Consider the following 14,749-nt stretch of genomic DNA (forward strand, 5'->3'; position numbering starts at 1 on the left):
CTGCTCAGATAGTTTAAAGATTTTTTTTTTAAGTTTAGGCCACTTTGATGACAGTGGAAACAAAATGATGGCAAAATCTATATCAATAAATTTTAAGTTTGACAGAAGTAACTCAATGAAAAAATAGCTAGCATTTAGTTTCTACTGTTTCACATGTTGTTTTAAGTGCTTTATATAACACTTAACTGTGCCTTTATGATGATACATTTATGTCCCCAGTTTTCAGAGACAAAGAACAGGAGGTTCAGATTAAATGACTCATCAAGGTCTCCTGGCATTAAGTGCCACAGCTGCAATATGAATTCATGCCTAGCTTTCCAACTCACCTTCTTTCAAGTATCCAAATCAACCTGGGCATAATGTAGCAAATTAGAATGATTTTGATATTGAAATGAAAGTATTATCCTTTAATTGTCTGTATGGCCTCTTCATAAAATCTAGTCCAAAGAAAGCCTTCTATGAAGTTGCCATTTAACAGACTTATCCGTGAAGATGCAGATCTCAATGATTTCAGATAAGTGGGTTTGAATGAAGTAAAAGACTTCACTGAGACAGTGAGCAGTATGAGGGCATGGCTGTGTTTATCTTACTTGCCAATCTGTTCCCAGGGCCTAGTATTAGACTTGGCATATAGCAAATACTTATAAAAATATTGATTGAATTCAATTGAAAACCAATTTGGAGTACTGAGGGTATAGTTCAGTTGTGAAGTGCTTGCCTAGTATGGCTTTGAGGCCCAGCACCACCCCACACACATACACACAAAAGGAAAACCAATTTCGTATATGTGAAACTTAGTTTATAGTTTTAAAATGTTTCTTGTTAAAATTAATGCTTGTTCACTGTACAGATTTAAGCAATAAAGAAAGGAAAAGTAAACCCCAAATTCCACAACTGCAAATCAACAATATTAACATTAATAACCATCATTGCAAATATTATTGAGTGTACTTATAGAAAGAAGGACCTAAAAGGATAGGGGATACTCCACAAATAATAGGATTTCTGATATGAAATATACAATGGCATGTCCCCCAATGACCCACCTCCTCTAGCCACACTCTACCTTCCTACAGTTACTATCCAATTAATCCCTACCAAGAATTAATGATTGGATTAGGTTAAGGCTTTCACAGCCCATTCATTTTACCTCTAAACTTTCTTGCATTGTCTCACTCATGACCATTTTGGAGACACCTCATCAATAAGCCATAACTTGTACTTACATATTTTTCTCGCTATTTTTATTTTTCTCATTCTTTTTTTTTGGGCAGCTCTATCTATAATTTTTGATTCTTTCATATAATATATAGAAAATTAACTTATCACTTCCTCTTTTATCTGAGATCAGTACTATTTTATACTATAAGCCAAAGTCTAAAATGAGATATTTAGTGCTTGATCTTTTTTTTTTTTTTTTTATCATCTGGGAACATGGCAAGAGATGGGTGCCTCAGGGAGTGTTTAACATTTTAGTTAAAATTTCTGAGCTTCTGATACACTGTTAAAAGCCCTGAACCAGGTTCCGTCCATTTAGATAAGAAATATTTGGGGCTGGGGTTGTAGCTCAGTGGTAGAGCACTTGCCTCACATCTGTGAGGCACTGGGTTCGATCCCCAGCACCACATAAAACCAAACAAATAAATAAATAAGTAAAATAAAGATATTGTGTCCATCTACAACTAAAAAAATATTTAAAGAAAGAAGTATTTGCCATTCACATGGTGGTGGTTGTAGTGGTGGGAAGGTGTGATATTATGGGTTTTGAGCTATCTTCCAATACACTTTATTCAAAGGTAAAAATTCCTAAAAAAAATTCCCAAACCCTATTATTCAACTGCTTTTTTTACAGGAGCCATTTCCATTGTGACCTTTTAAAAGCAGGAAAAGATTCCAACCCAGTTATATCCTGTACATATTTATGGGTATGAATGAGATGTTCCATGAGGTTTATGACTCATGATTTAGCCCTTTTGAGTTGGGGAAAACTTAAATGAAAAGTTATGTCATACTATGTTGGTTTGTTTCAGAATTGTTTCTTTACTGTAATATCAATTTATGAAATTTATGGTATTATGATGTGGTATTTTCATTAATTTTTTGCTATTTTTCCTTCTTTTTTTCAAGTATTAGAGAAACAATTTCTGAGAAATCTTTGTTTTGTGAAAAGGCATTTGATTTATATAGTTCCTTATTTCCCTACTTACAACCAAATTTCAACATTGTTTGGGACAAATTACTATAATATTTTAACACAAATAATTCCTTGAGGCCAGGAAATATTGGGGAGAAGTGCTACTTTGTTTTTTGTTTTTTTTTCTTTTTATTTTGCTACTTTGTTTAAAACTAGCCTACTAATTTTTATTGAATTGTATGGTTTTGGCAGGTTAAGATGATATTTTGAAGTTTCCTTTAATCTACAACTGTCCTCAAATAGTGAAGTCCTTCAAATAATTTTATCTGTTGTTATGGTTTGAATATGGGGTGTCAGACAATCCAGCAATGTTCAGAGGTGAGATGATTAGATTATGAGAGCTGTGACCTAATAAATGAATTAATCCATTTGATTAATGATTTGAAAATACCACTGTACTGGGTAGTAACTGTAATTAGGTGAGGCATAATTGGAGGCACTAGGACAGTGGAGACATACTCCTGGGGATTATATCTTGTTCCCCTAACTCCTCACTCCCTCTCTCTGCTTTCTAGCTATGATGAACTGAATAGCTTTCCTCCAACATGCTGTTCTGCTCACCTCAGACCCAGAGCAATGGAATTGACTGTGGTCTTAACCTCTGAAATTGTGAGCCAAAATTAACCTTTTTTTTTTTTCCTAAATTGTTCTTATCAGGTCTTTTTGTCACAGTTATGGAAAGTTGAATAACACATCAATCAGTACAGTTTATTTCTCAATGTGCTGTTTCTGGCCCATCACTCCAAAGGGTGGGTGCTTAGAAGAAACTAAAAAAGTATGGTAAAGGATCTGCTTGAAGGATTGGGATAAGGCCTTTAAAAACCAAACACCCAATGTCATGTCATTTCACTGGGCCCTATCTAGCCTAGCTGCAGAAAGAGGACTGACTGAATTCCTAGCTTTAGGTTTTCAGTCATGACTACAGCTGCCGTGTTCCCATCATTTACAAAACTGTTGCTGATGTTGAGATGGTGTCAAGGGGGTTGATTAAAAAACCAATAGCTCATGGAGTAAAAATTAGAAACATTCAAGAAAGGAAATGGAGGAATGCAGTGGTGTTCCCAGAGTCCTGCTAAGCCCTTTGGTGCTGCAAGCCCCTTTGCATATTGCTATTACATGCCAAGTTTTCCTAACAGTGAAATTAATATTTCTACATCATGATGTCATGTTTTATCCCAAAAGAGGATTAGAATGATAACTATAAGTTAAAAACTCCTTAAAAAAGACAATTAAGCTGGGAAATGAATCTCATGATTCAGAATCCAATAGTGGTTTTTTGGAAGTATTGTAATGCTTTTGATTTCCTGTTCCAGGTGCAGTTTTAAAGAAGTAGATTGAATTTCTTTTCCATCTTTTCTCAGTTCTTGAATTTCATTGGCAGAAGTTTGAATGTTATTCAACATGTTAGACTCTTCACATCAAAATCAAATGTCCTTTTCCTGTCTGATAAATTTAAAGTCTCCTGTCATCTTTCTGTCCACAGATAAAGTATATCTTAAGAGACACAGTGTCATAGTTTGGATCTGAAATGTCCCCCAAAGACTTGTATGTTGAACACTTGGTCTCCAGTCTTTGGTGTAATTGGTAGGTGTTATAAACTTTAGGAGGTAGGGATTAATTGGAAGTAGTATGTTATTGGCTGTATACTCTTGAAGGGTATATATTGATCCTGACCCCTAATCCTCTTCCCCACCTCTGCTTCTGGATGCTGTGAATTGAATAGATTTGCTCCACCATGCCCTTCCTGCCATGATAATCTGCCTTACCACAGGCACAGAAACAATCAAAATAAATGACAATGAGTTGAAACTGTGATCCAAAAATCAATCTTTCTACCTATTAGTTGATTTTCTTAAGTAACTTGTCATTACAGAAAACTGACTAACATATGTAGTTCCAATGTGATTGACTTATCCAGGGTGCATAGCTAGCAATGTTTCTGTAGGTATATCTTGGTGGTAACAGTATCTATCACTGGTCTTTTCTTTTTCCAAGGAAATTAAGATGGCTTGAAGGATTAAATTACAAAAAAAAAAAAAAAACACAAAAAAACAATGGAGCCTAGCATAGTTAATTTTAAATACTCAACAAGGGATGGGTGGCTGTTTTTTTCGCTGAGGCTAGACATTAGCCTACTTAATGAAAAACTGGATCACTGCAGTAAGTGAGAGGGGCTAATTACTTATACATGATAGAAAGTAAAGGGAGATAATAACTATATGTCTCTAGCGTGATTCTGAAGAGAGGTTACCTTTTTTTTAGTTATTTTTATGAGAAACAGGTATATCCCATCCCTGTAATGTTGATTCATCACATAGAGTAAAAAATATATCATTCAAACTTTGACTTTATTAGAGAATAAAAGGAGATGATATTGGGCTGGGGTTGTAGTTAAGTTGTAGAGTTCTTGCCTTGCACACATGGGGCCCTGAGTTTGATCCTCAGCACCACATTAAAAAAACAAAATATAAAAAGAGATGATATTAATAATTAATTCAGGACAAATTAATAGGACTTTCCTGTGCAAATCCCATTCCAATTCTCCTCTCATTCTGTGTTAACTAAGCAAAGTTTTCCTTATAATTGGCCTTCCTTAAGAGTTTTGTCTATGGAAATAATGTAACAATAGTTCATCAATTCAACATGTGGTTTTTGAATTTAAACCAGAGATTTTCCTTTTATAGAGCCTACAGTTTATTAGGGAGATAGCCAGTTAAGCTCTTATTATTTACTGTTATCAGTGTCATTTGAGGGGAATCATGAGGTAGTGTAGGTGGTCCCTACTAGGACTTGGAGGTAAGGAAAGGTTTTCTGGAGGAAGCCACTAATTTCTGAGCTAAGACCTGAGGTGTGATTAAAACTAATTGGGCAAAGAGGTGAAAGAAAGAATTTTTCTAACCAGGTGTACACAGATCAAAGGTCAGAGAAAGCATTTATTCTCTTCAGTTAGTAAAAAATGTGTGTGAATATGAAAGTTAAAGTGAGTAAAGGAGAGGGACAAGGGCTATGGTGAAAGAGATGGGAGATGGTGGCTCTGAGAGAGCACACACCATTCTGGACAAATCTGTGCAACTGCATTGCCAGAGTGGACACACACACCCTTCATCCACATTTTTACATAATACCATATTAGTGTCTGTTGTATTCTGCTACCTTTCCTATCCTCTACTATCCCCCCTCCCCTCCCCTCCCATCTTCTCTCTCTACCCCATACCAGATTTAGCCTTGAATTGGGGGCAAAGGAAAAAACTTCAAATTGAATGAAAATTGAATGTTTTGATTTAGATTAGAATGGACTTTTTAATTTTTTTTATTTTTATGAAACTAAGGTATCTAAGCAAGCAGTAGTGATTTAAACAGCAGTACAATACTTAGGACAAAAATATATGTCCACAACCCTACTCTGTTCTGCCCTTTGATTTCTACTTTCTAGAGGAAATCACTTTCTTTTTTTTAAATACCTTTATTATATTCATTTATTTATATGTGGTGCTGAGGTTTGAACCCAGGGCCTCACACATGCTAGGCAAGTGTTCTACCACTGATCCACAACCCAGGCCCAAGGAAATCACTTTCTTTTTTTAAATTTATTTTTTAGGTGTAGATGGACACAACACAATGCCTTTATTTTTATGTGGTGCTGAGGACTGAACCCGGGTCCCACCCATGCTAGGCAAGTGCTCTACCGCTGAGCCACAATCCCGGTCCCAGGAAATCACTTTCAACTCAACACTTTTAGCAACTATTATTATTTACTTCCAAATTTCTGTTATATCTGGATTGTTCTAACTACAGCTTCCTTTTTTTAACCTTTGTTTTATGGTAAGTGATGATTTAGGTGTCTTGTTTAGGTGTCTGACCACCCTGTCTTGCTTCCTTTCTTCATCAACCCCAGGAACCTCTCTCTCCTCCATTTTCTCAATATAATTATACCATGACTTGTGTTTATTAGTTAGTATTCCATTTTATATTATTATGTCTATGTAAACAAACTTGTAGCTGAGCAAATTATTTCCTGAATTACCTTTTATTCTTTCTGATGTTGTTTAGTTTTTTAATGCTCCTCTTACAAATTCTGCCTCCAAAGTTTGGATATAATTATTAATATAGTCAATAAGGAAATCTATCATTACATTTTTTTTCTTTTGGGCTATTCTTTCTTGAAATCTTTTTCTATGAATGATAGAAAACACATGATTATTGTCTTTCTGTGCTGGGCTTATATGCTTAATTTGATATTCTCCAGTTCTATCCATTTTCCTACAAATGACAGTATTCCATTCTTCTTTATGGCTGAATAATATTCCACTGTGCATACATACCATATTTTCTTTATTCACATATCTGTTGACAGGAATCTAGGCTGATTACATAGTTTTGCTATTGTGAATAGTGTCACAATAAACATGGGTATGTGGGTATAACTTTTGTATGCTAGCTGTATTTACTTTGGATGTATTGCCAGGAGTAGTATAGTATGACTATAAGGTAGTTCCACTTTTGCATTTTTGAAGAACTTCCATACTGTTTTCTATAGTGGCTGTACTAATTTAAGATTCCCACAGGATCCCCCTTTCTCTGCATTTTCATTAGAATTTGGTATTTATTTATTTATTTTTATGATAGGCATTCTAATTGGGATGAAATGGTATCACATTGCAATTTAGATTTGCATTTACCTCATGGCTAATGACATTGAGCATTTTTTTTTTTTGGTATTTCTTCCTGGGGAAGTATTTATTTTCCCATTTTCAAATTGGATTTCTTGCTTCTTTTTTTAAAAATCTTTTGAATTTTATATATCCTGGATATTAATCCTCTGTCAGATGAAGAGCTGGGAAAGATTTTATCCCATTCTTTATGTTGTCCCTTCACTCTGTTGATTGTGTCCTCTGCTGTTCAGAATCTTCATTTGGTGTAATCCCATTTGTCAATTTTGCTTTTGTTTCCTGTGTTTTTGGAAACCTATCCAGAAAATTGTTTGAGCCAATATCTTGAAGTGTTTTTCTTATGTTTTTCTCCAATAGTTTCTGAATTTCAGGTCTTACATTAAGGTTTCTGATCCATTGTGAGTTGATTTAGTATAGTGTGAGAGATACACATCAAGATTCAATCTTCTTCATGTAGATAAGCAATTTTCTCAGCACCTTTTGTTGAAGAGGCTGTCTGTTCTTAAATGTATATTTTTGGCAACTTTATTGAGAATTATTAGGATGCAAATGCATGCATTTGTCTTGACATCCTCTATTCTGTTGCATTGGTTTATGTATAACTGTTTTTATGTTACTTTTGTTACTATGTCTCTGTAGTATGTCTTTGAAATCAGGTATTGTGATGCCTTCAGCTTTGCTCTTTTTGCTAAAAGTTGGTTTGGCAATTTGGGGTCTTTTGTGTTTCCATATGAATTTTATAAATTTTCTAGTTCTGCCAAGAATGTCATTGGTATGTTGATAGTATTTGTGTTAAATCTATATATTGCTTTCTATAGTATTGGAATTTAAACTACATTAATTGTTAAACATAGGACATCTTTCCACCTTTTAGTCTTCTCTTTCTTTCTTTAGTGTTTTATAATTTTGATTGTAGAGATTTTTCATTTCCTTAGATTTAATTAGTTAGGTTTATTCCTAGACATTTAATTTTTTCATGGCTATTGTGAATGGGATTGTTTTCATGATTTCTTTCTCAGCAAATTCATTATTGGTATATATAAAGCTATTGATTTTATATATTAATTTTTATCCTGATACTTTACTGAATTCAGTAAAGTTGTCCTTTGGTTGAGTCTTTAGGTTTTTCTAGTATAGAATCATATCATATCATATCATATCACTTGCAAACTGGGATGATTTTCTATTTGTATGTCTTTTACTTCTTTCTTTTGCTCAATTGCTTTGGCTAAAATTTCTAGGACTATGTTGAATAAGAGTGGTGAGAGTATACACTCTTGTCTTACTCATGATCTTAGGGGAATGCTCTAAGTTTTCTCACATTCAATATTATGTTGGCTATAGGTTGGTCATATATAATCTTTATTCTGTTGAGGTATTATCATTCTATACCTAATTTATTCAGGGATGTTATCATGATATTGTATTTTATCAATGCTTTATTTGCATCTGTTGAAATGACCATGTGATTTTTATCCTTGATTCTATTTATGTGATGCATTACATTTATTGACTTGTATATTTTGAACTATCTTTGGATAGTTGACTATGGTGTAAGATCTTTTTAATGTGTTGATTAATTTAATTTGAAGTATTTTGTTGAGGAATTTTTGCATTTATGGTCATTGTATTCTGGTCTATAGTTGTCCTTTCTTGTGTCAGGTTTTGGTTACAGGGTAATGTTGGCCTTGTAGAATAAGTTTGGAAGGAGATCCTCACTTTCAATTCTTTGGAAAAGTTTAAGAAGCATTGGTGTTAGTTCTTTTTAAAAGTTTGATAAAAGTTAATAGTAAAGTCATGGGCTTTTCTTTGTTGGGAGACTGTTAAATTACTGATTAAGTTGATTCATTTGTTATCAGTCTACTTAGATTTTTTAAATATACTTTTGGTTCAATTTTGCTAGGTCATAGGTTTCCAGAAATTTACCCATTTCTTCTAGGTTTATCAATTTATTAACATTTAATTTTTCAAAATAATTTCTCATGATGCTTTGAATCTCTTTGTATCAGTTGTCTCCTTTTTTATCTCTATTTTTACATATTTGGGTCTTCTCTCTTTCTATTTGACAATCTAATTAAAGCTTTGTTATTCTCAAAGAACCAACTATTGATTTCATTTTTCATTTAGTTTCTATTTCATTCATTTTTGCTCTGCTCTTTATTATTTCTTTCCTTATACTGATTTTGGGTTTGGTTTGTTCTTGCTTTTCTAAAACTTTGGGATACATCAAGTTATTTATTTGCAATCTTTCTCTTTTTATGTAGGAATTCTTTGCTATAAACTTCCCTCTTAGTACTACTTTTGCTGTTTCCCCTGAGCTTTGGTATATTTTATTCCCATTTTTGTTTGATTCAAAGAGTTTTAAAATGTTTCCCCTTTGATAATCTTCAATAAACCACTGTAAAAAAGTGTGAAGTTCAGGCTCCATGTGTGCATATAGTTTCTGTATTTTTTCTAGTTGATTTCTAATTTAATTCCATTGTTAACTGAGAAGATGCACGATATTATTTCAATAATTTGAATTTGTTAAGACTTTTATTATGGCCTAATGTTTTATTCTAGAAAAAATTCCATGTTCTGGTGAAAGAATGTGTTATGGGCTGTGGATGTAGCTCAGAATTAAGCACTTGCATAGCATGTACAAGGTCATGAGTTCAATCCTCAGTAATGCAAAAACAAAACAAAGAGTATATACTCTGCAGCTGTTTGATGGAACATTCTGAAAATGTCTATTAAGTCCAGTAGATCTATAGCATAATTTAACTTGGAATTTTTTTTGTCTCAATGATGTATCTATTTGTGAGTATAGAATTAAAATTCCCCCCTATTATTTTTTTGCAGCTTATTTCTCCCTTTAGCCTAGTGGTATTTGTTTTATAAAATTGGGTGTTCTAATATTTTGTGCATATAGTATTATAATCATGATATAATCTTGATGACTTGATCCCTTGATTATATAGTGGTTTTCCTTGACTCTTATGTATTTGTTCCTTTTAGTTATATATGACAGTATTTACACCAACATGGAGTACAACTTATTTTAATTAGGATCACAGTATTTTGGTTGTAGATGATGTGGAGATTCACTGTGGTGTATTTATATGTACATAGAAAAGTTAAATCAGATCTTCTATTCTTCCCTTCCCTTTTATTGTGGGTAAGCTTCCACATATCAGAGAGAACATTCACATTCAATCTTTGTTTTTTTTTTTTTTGGATTGGCTTATTTTGCTTAGCATAATAGTCTCCAGATCCATTCATTTACCAGCACATGTCATAAAGTCATTCTTTTTATGTCTGAGTAATATTCTGTTATTTATATATATATATATATATATATATATATATATATATATATATATATATATCACATTTTCTTTATCCATTCATCTGTTGAAGGGTATCTGGGTTTGTTCCATAGCTTAGCTATTATGAATTGAGCTTCTATAAACCTTGATGTGGCTCTGTCACTATAGTATGCTGAATTTAAGTCATCTGGGTATTAACTGAGGAGTTTGGGTCAAATGGTGGTTCCATTCCAAGTTTTCTGAAGAATATTCATTCTGCATTTCAGAATGGTTGCACTAATTTGCAGTCCTACCAGCAATGAATGAGTGAAATTTTTTCCCCACATCCTTGCCAACATTTACTGTTACTTGTATTCTTGATAATTGCCATTCTGACTGGAGTGAAATGGAATCTCAGTGTAGTTTTAATTTGTATTTCTCTAATTGCTAAAGATATTGAACATTTTTTTCATATATATTTTGACCATTTGTATTTCTTCTTTTATGAAGTGTTTGTTCAGTTCCTTTGTCCATTTACTAATTGAGGCATTTTTTTGGTGATAAGTTTTTTGAGTTATTTATATATCATGGAGATTAATGCTCTGAGGTACAGGTGGCATAAATTTTCTCCCAGAGTTGAAATTTCATTCATATAGAACATCATTGCAACTTCAATAGGAATTGCAGTAGATCTGTATAGAACTTTTGGTAGTATGGCCATTTGACAATATTATTTCTGTCTATCCAAGTAGGCTTTCTCTCTTCATGCTCTTGTGTTTCTTTTGCTGTGAAGAAGCTATTTAGTTCAATAGCAACCCAATTCATTGATTCTTGATTTGATTTTTTTTTTTGCATTGTGGGAGTCTTATTGAAGAATTTGAGTATTGGGCCTACATTTTTTTTTAAAGAGTTACAATAAAAATCTTTATTTAGGTTTGGTCAGTACAGGTAAGATATACTGGAGTCACAGAGCAATATGCATTAACAGGATACAACAGTTCATAAAAATTGAGTTAACTATGCACACAAATATCTTAAACATTCAGTCACCTAAAGAGAAAATGCACAGATGTATGGTGGAAAAAATTGTATCTAACACTGAAACTACTATAGGATTCCATCAACAAGTCCAACTTTTAGTGATAAAAATCTACGGTACTGGGCAAACTTGGCAGTCATAAACCCACATCTACTCTAACAAGTCTGAATGGTGCGGAAGTATATAACAGCATGAGGAAGAATTCCCTTACACAGCACGGGTTCTAGAGACACAGATTTATACAGACATCATTGTGTTATACTTTTAAGGAAAGATTTCCATTTACAACTTCACATTAACTCATATAAAAATAACTTGACCCTACACAAAATGTCTTTTTAGCAACATTCAAAGTAATTAACTGTTACAATTTCCAAAGTGGCAGAGGTATTGAAGCCAGGGAAAAAATAAAAGAGAAAGGGGAAAAAGAAAAGAATCAAAACAAAAATACACCCATAAAAAGGCAAGTTGTGACAAAAAGTATGCATCAATTTTCTGGACAGTATCCTCTCCCAAATTAAATGACACTGTATAAAAATTTGCTGGAGAAATATTACAAAACTGAACCCTGTACATTTACACTTGAGTCCAAGCCATTCTGAACGTGGCGGGAACCCACAGTTCGGTTACCTTTCCCACTCACTGCTTTCTCCTCTTGAGGGTCATGATTGGAGTCTGTGTCATTTGAATGATGTGTAAGAGAATTTTCACTGCCCGTGGGAGAGTCTACACTTTCATACCCCGCACTGAGTTGGTTTACGTAACTACTACCTCCTCTGCCAGTTCTCTCCTCTGAGCTGTTGGAGGCCTTATTACCATTCCCTGGAGAAGAAGGAAAGTCATCCTCTGTTGTGTTCCCCTCCCTGTGAAATCCAGACCCAGACGTCCTCTGACGGGAGGAGCTGCCATTGCTTGGTCCATTTGCCAGACGACTGCAGTCTTTACTTGTGGCCTCTGCCTGTTCTACAGGTTCAGAAGATGTAGTCCTGCTGGTACTTGGGCCTGAGGCTTGAGACTGCTGCTGTTGGTACTAAGCCAACTGCTGGCGTGTCTCCTTCAGTTGTTGCTGAAGAACTAGAATGGTACTCTGCATACCTTCTACTTCTTCGTCAAGTTGTATGATGAAGTCATTTAGTTCATCCTGACTGCTTTTAAGTTCCTCACTATATTTCTTCTGTAAAGCCAACTCTGCTTCAAGCTGTGCAATACGACCCTGGGACAGTTGCCTTCCAAGCTCCTGGTTCTCCTGGATAAGCATTCGACACTTCACCATTAACTTTTTGCCTGTTTGGAATTGATTTGAATGATTAAGAAAGAACTTAAGTCACCCTTGTTAAAACTGCACTTAAACGATGGGACAAGCTGGAACATTTATCTTCTACTCATCTCAGACTCCATTATCACCAAGCGAAAATTCAAATTGGTGACTTATAGAATGTTCTGATGAAAAAAAATTCATCTCCAGGATTGGATGGAAGCATGAAGAAAATAATGCCTCATTTATCTAAATGATCATATGAATTTTCTAGAAATGGTCACTATACATTTTTTTTGTTTCGCAAAATGTCTCACTTAGGCCAGCCCATAGTTCCAACATATTATGTCCCCAATCTTCTGGCAGGCACCCTGTGAGATTGTCCCACATTAATTTCTACTACAATACTCTAGGACAAAGTGTCAAAAAGTAATAAGTATCCAGTCTCCTTGTCTTTTATGATACCAGCTGGAACAAAGTAGGTGTTTTAAAAATGAGATAGCTTTTTCCTTCACTTTGAGAGCACAGCAACCATTTTTCCAAAATGAATCTGCTCTCCACAGCCCCCCAAAATTAAAATGTTAAGAGTACAACAAAATCATAGTATTCCTTGAACTTTGGGGGAAAAAAAAGCGACTATTCCAAGGCACATTTAATTTAATATCAAGAGTGTAATACAAAAGGCCCCAATACAACGAAGGAACACATTCCCCCATTAACACCAGTGACAATGCTCTTTTAACATGTGCCTGTTGAATGGGATGGGGATTCATAAAGTTCACTACTGAGAAAAAATAATGCAGTGAGTCTCATCATCACAGCCAATGTCCTTATACAATCTAGTTGTGAAATGAACGTTCATAACGCTTCACACAGTTTAAACCTGAAGTTCAATACCACACCTTCATGTCTGCACAGTCCTCAGTTGTCTGCAGTCTTTAAAACCATTCAAAGAACAAACCATTGATGAAAACCACATTGATTTAAGGCTCCATTATGTAAGAGAGAGCCCTAAGCTAGATGGTTAAATATATGCTCTACTTGTACTGACAGCTATTATTTGATTTTCTCATGGGTGGCAGCTAGACCCGCAAATAAAGGGGAGCGCCGGGGCTGCGGCTGCGCGGTCTAGGCCCTTGTGACTGGCGGCCTGGAGAGGATTCAAGATGACCAATGAAGAACCTCTTCCAAAAAAGGTTCAACTGAGTGAAACAGACTTCAAAGTTATGGCAAGAGACGAGTTAATTCTAAGATGGAAACAATATGAAGCTTACGTTCAAGCTTTGGAGGGCAAGTACACAGATCTTAACTCAAATGATGTAACTGGTTTAAGGGAGTCTGAAGAAAAACTAAAGCAACAGCAGCAGGAGTCTGCACGCAGGGAAAACATCCTTGTAATGCGACTAGCAACGAAGGAACAAGAGATGCAAGAGTGTACTACTCAAATTCAGTACCTCAAGCAAGTCCAGCAGCCGACTGTTGCCCAACTGAGATCAACAATGGTAGACCCAGCGATCAACTTGTTTTTCCTAAAAATGAAAGGCGAACTGGAACAGACTAAAGACAAACTGGAACAAGCCCAAAATGAACTGAGTGCCTGGAAGTTTACGCCTGATAGGTAAACAAATCATACTCCCCAGTCAAGACTTCCCTGACAGTCCCACTGCGAGAAAGCTGTGGTGGGACAGCCAAGTACTCGTTTCCACACCAAGACTCAGACTTTTTGAGCAAAAAAAAAAAAAAAAAACACATTCTTATACCGTGCAGCTTGTAATGATTAATGTAAAACTTACTAGATGAACCTTGTGTTTCAGCTTTTTTTTCTTCCCCTTCCCTTTGCTTCTGAGGCCTGATGTCGTCGGACTATTCCGAAGAAGAGGCTACCTCCAAAAAATTCCCCTTCTAGAACATGTAGACACTTGAGAAATGTTTCTGTTTGAAGAAAATAGAGGGAGAAACAGATGTCTTAAGTCTGTGGCACACTGTGTCTTCAGACAGTTTGGAGGATTGAAAACCTAGAGATTTAAAAATCATGAATTGAACATGTAAAATTCCAGTAAAATGTAAAAACGGAATATGCATCGCTCTTAGCCTTGAGCATAATGACTTAGAGACACTGTTTATCAGTTTTGCCAATAAGACTGTAGACTTCATGATTGTTGTTGAACTTCTGGATCAAAACTCAAATGAGGTGATATTGCCTTTAAAGGTTTTTCTGGGCCTACATTTTCTTCTAGTAAATGTAGGGTTTCTCATCTAATACCTAGGTCTTTGATCCACTTTGAGTTGAGTTTTGTGCAGGGT

At 34.8% G+C, this 14,749-nt stretch overlaps 2 pseudogenes; one reads left to right on the plus strand and one right to left on the minus strand.

Annotated features, from left to right (window-relative positions):
- Nucleotides 1–11,743: 11,743 nt before the first annotated feature.
- LOC143639343 (pre-mRNA-splicing regulator WTAP pseudogene) lies at nt 11,744–13,353 on the minus strand (annotated as a pseudogene).
- Nucleotides 13,354–13,603: 250 nt separating this feature from the next.
- Nucleotides 13,604–14,263, plus strand: LOC143639267 (pre-mRNA-splicing regulator WTAP pseudogene; annotated as a pseudogene).
- Nucleotides 14,264–14,749: the final 486 nt, after the last annotated feature.

The sequence above is a fragment of the Callospermophilus lateralis genome, chromosome X, assembly GCF_048772815.1.
Source record: "Callospermophilus lateralis isolate mCalLat2 chromosome X, mCalLat2.hap1, whole genome shotgun sequence".
Taxonomy (NCBI): domain Eukaryota; kingdom Metazoa; phylum Chordata; class Mammalia; order Rodentia; family Sciuridae; genus Callospermophilus; species Callospermophilus lateralis.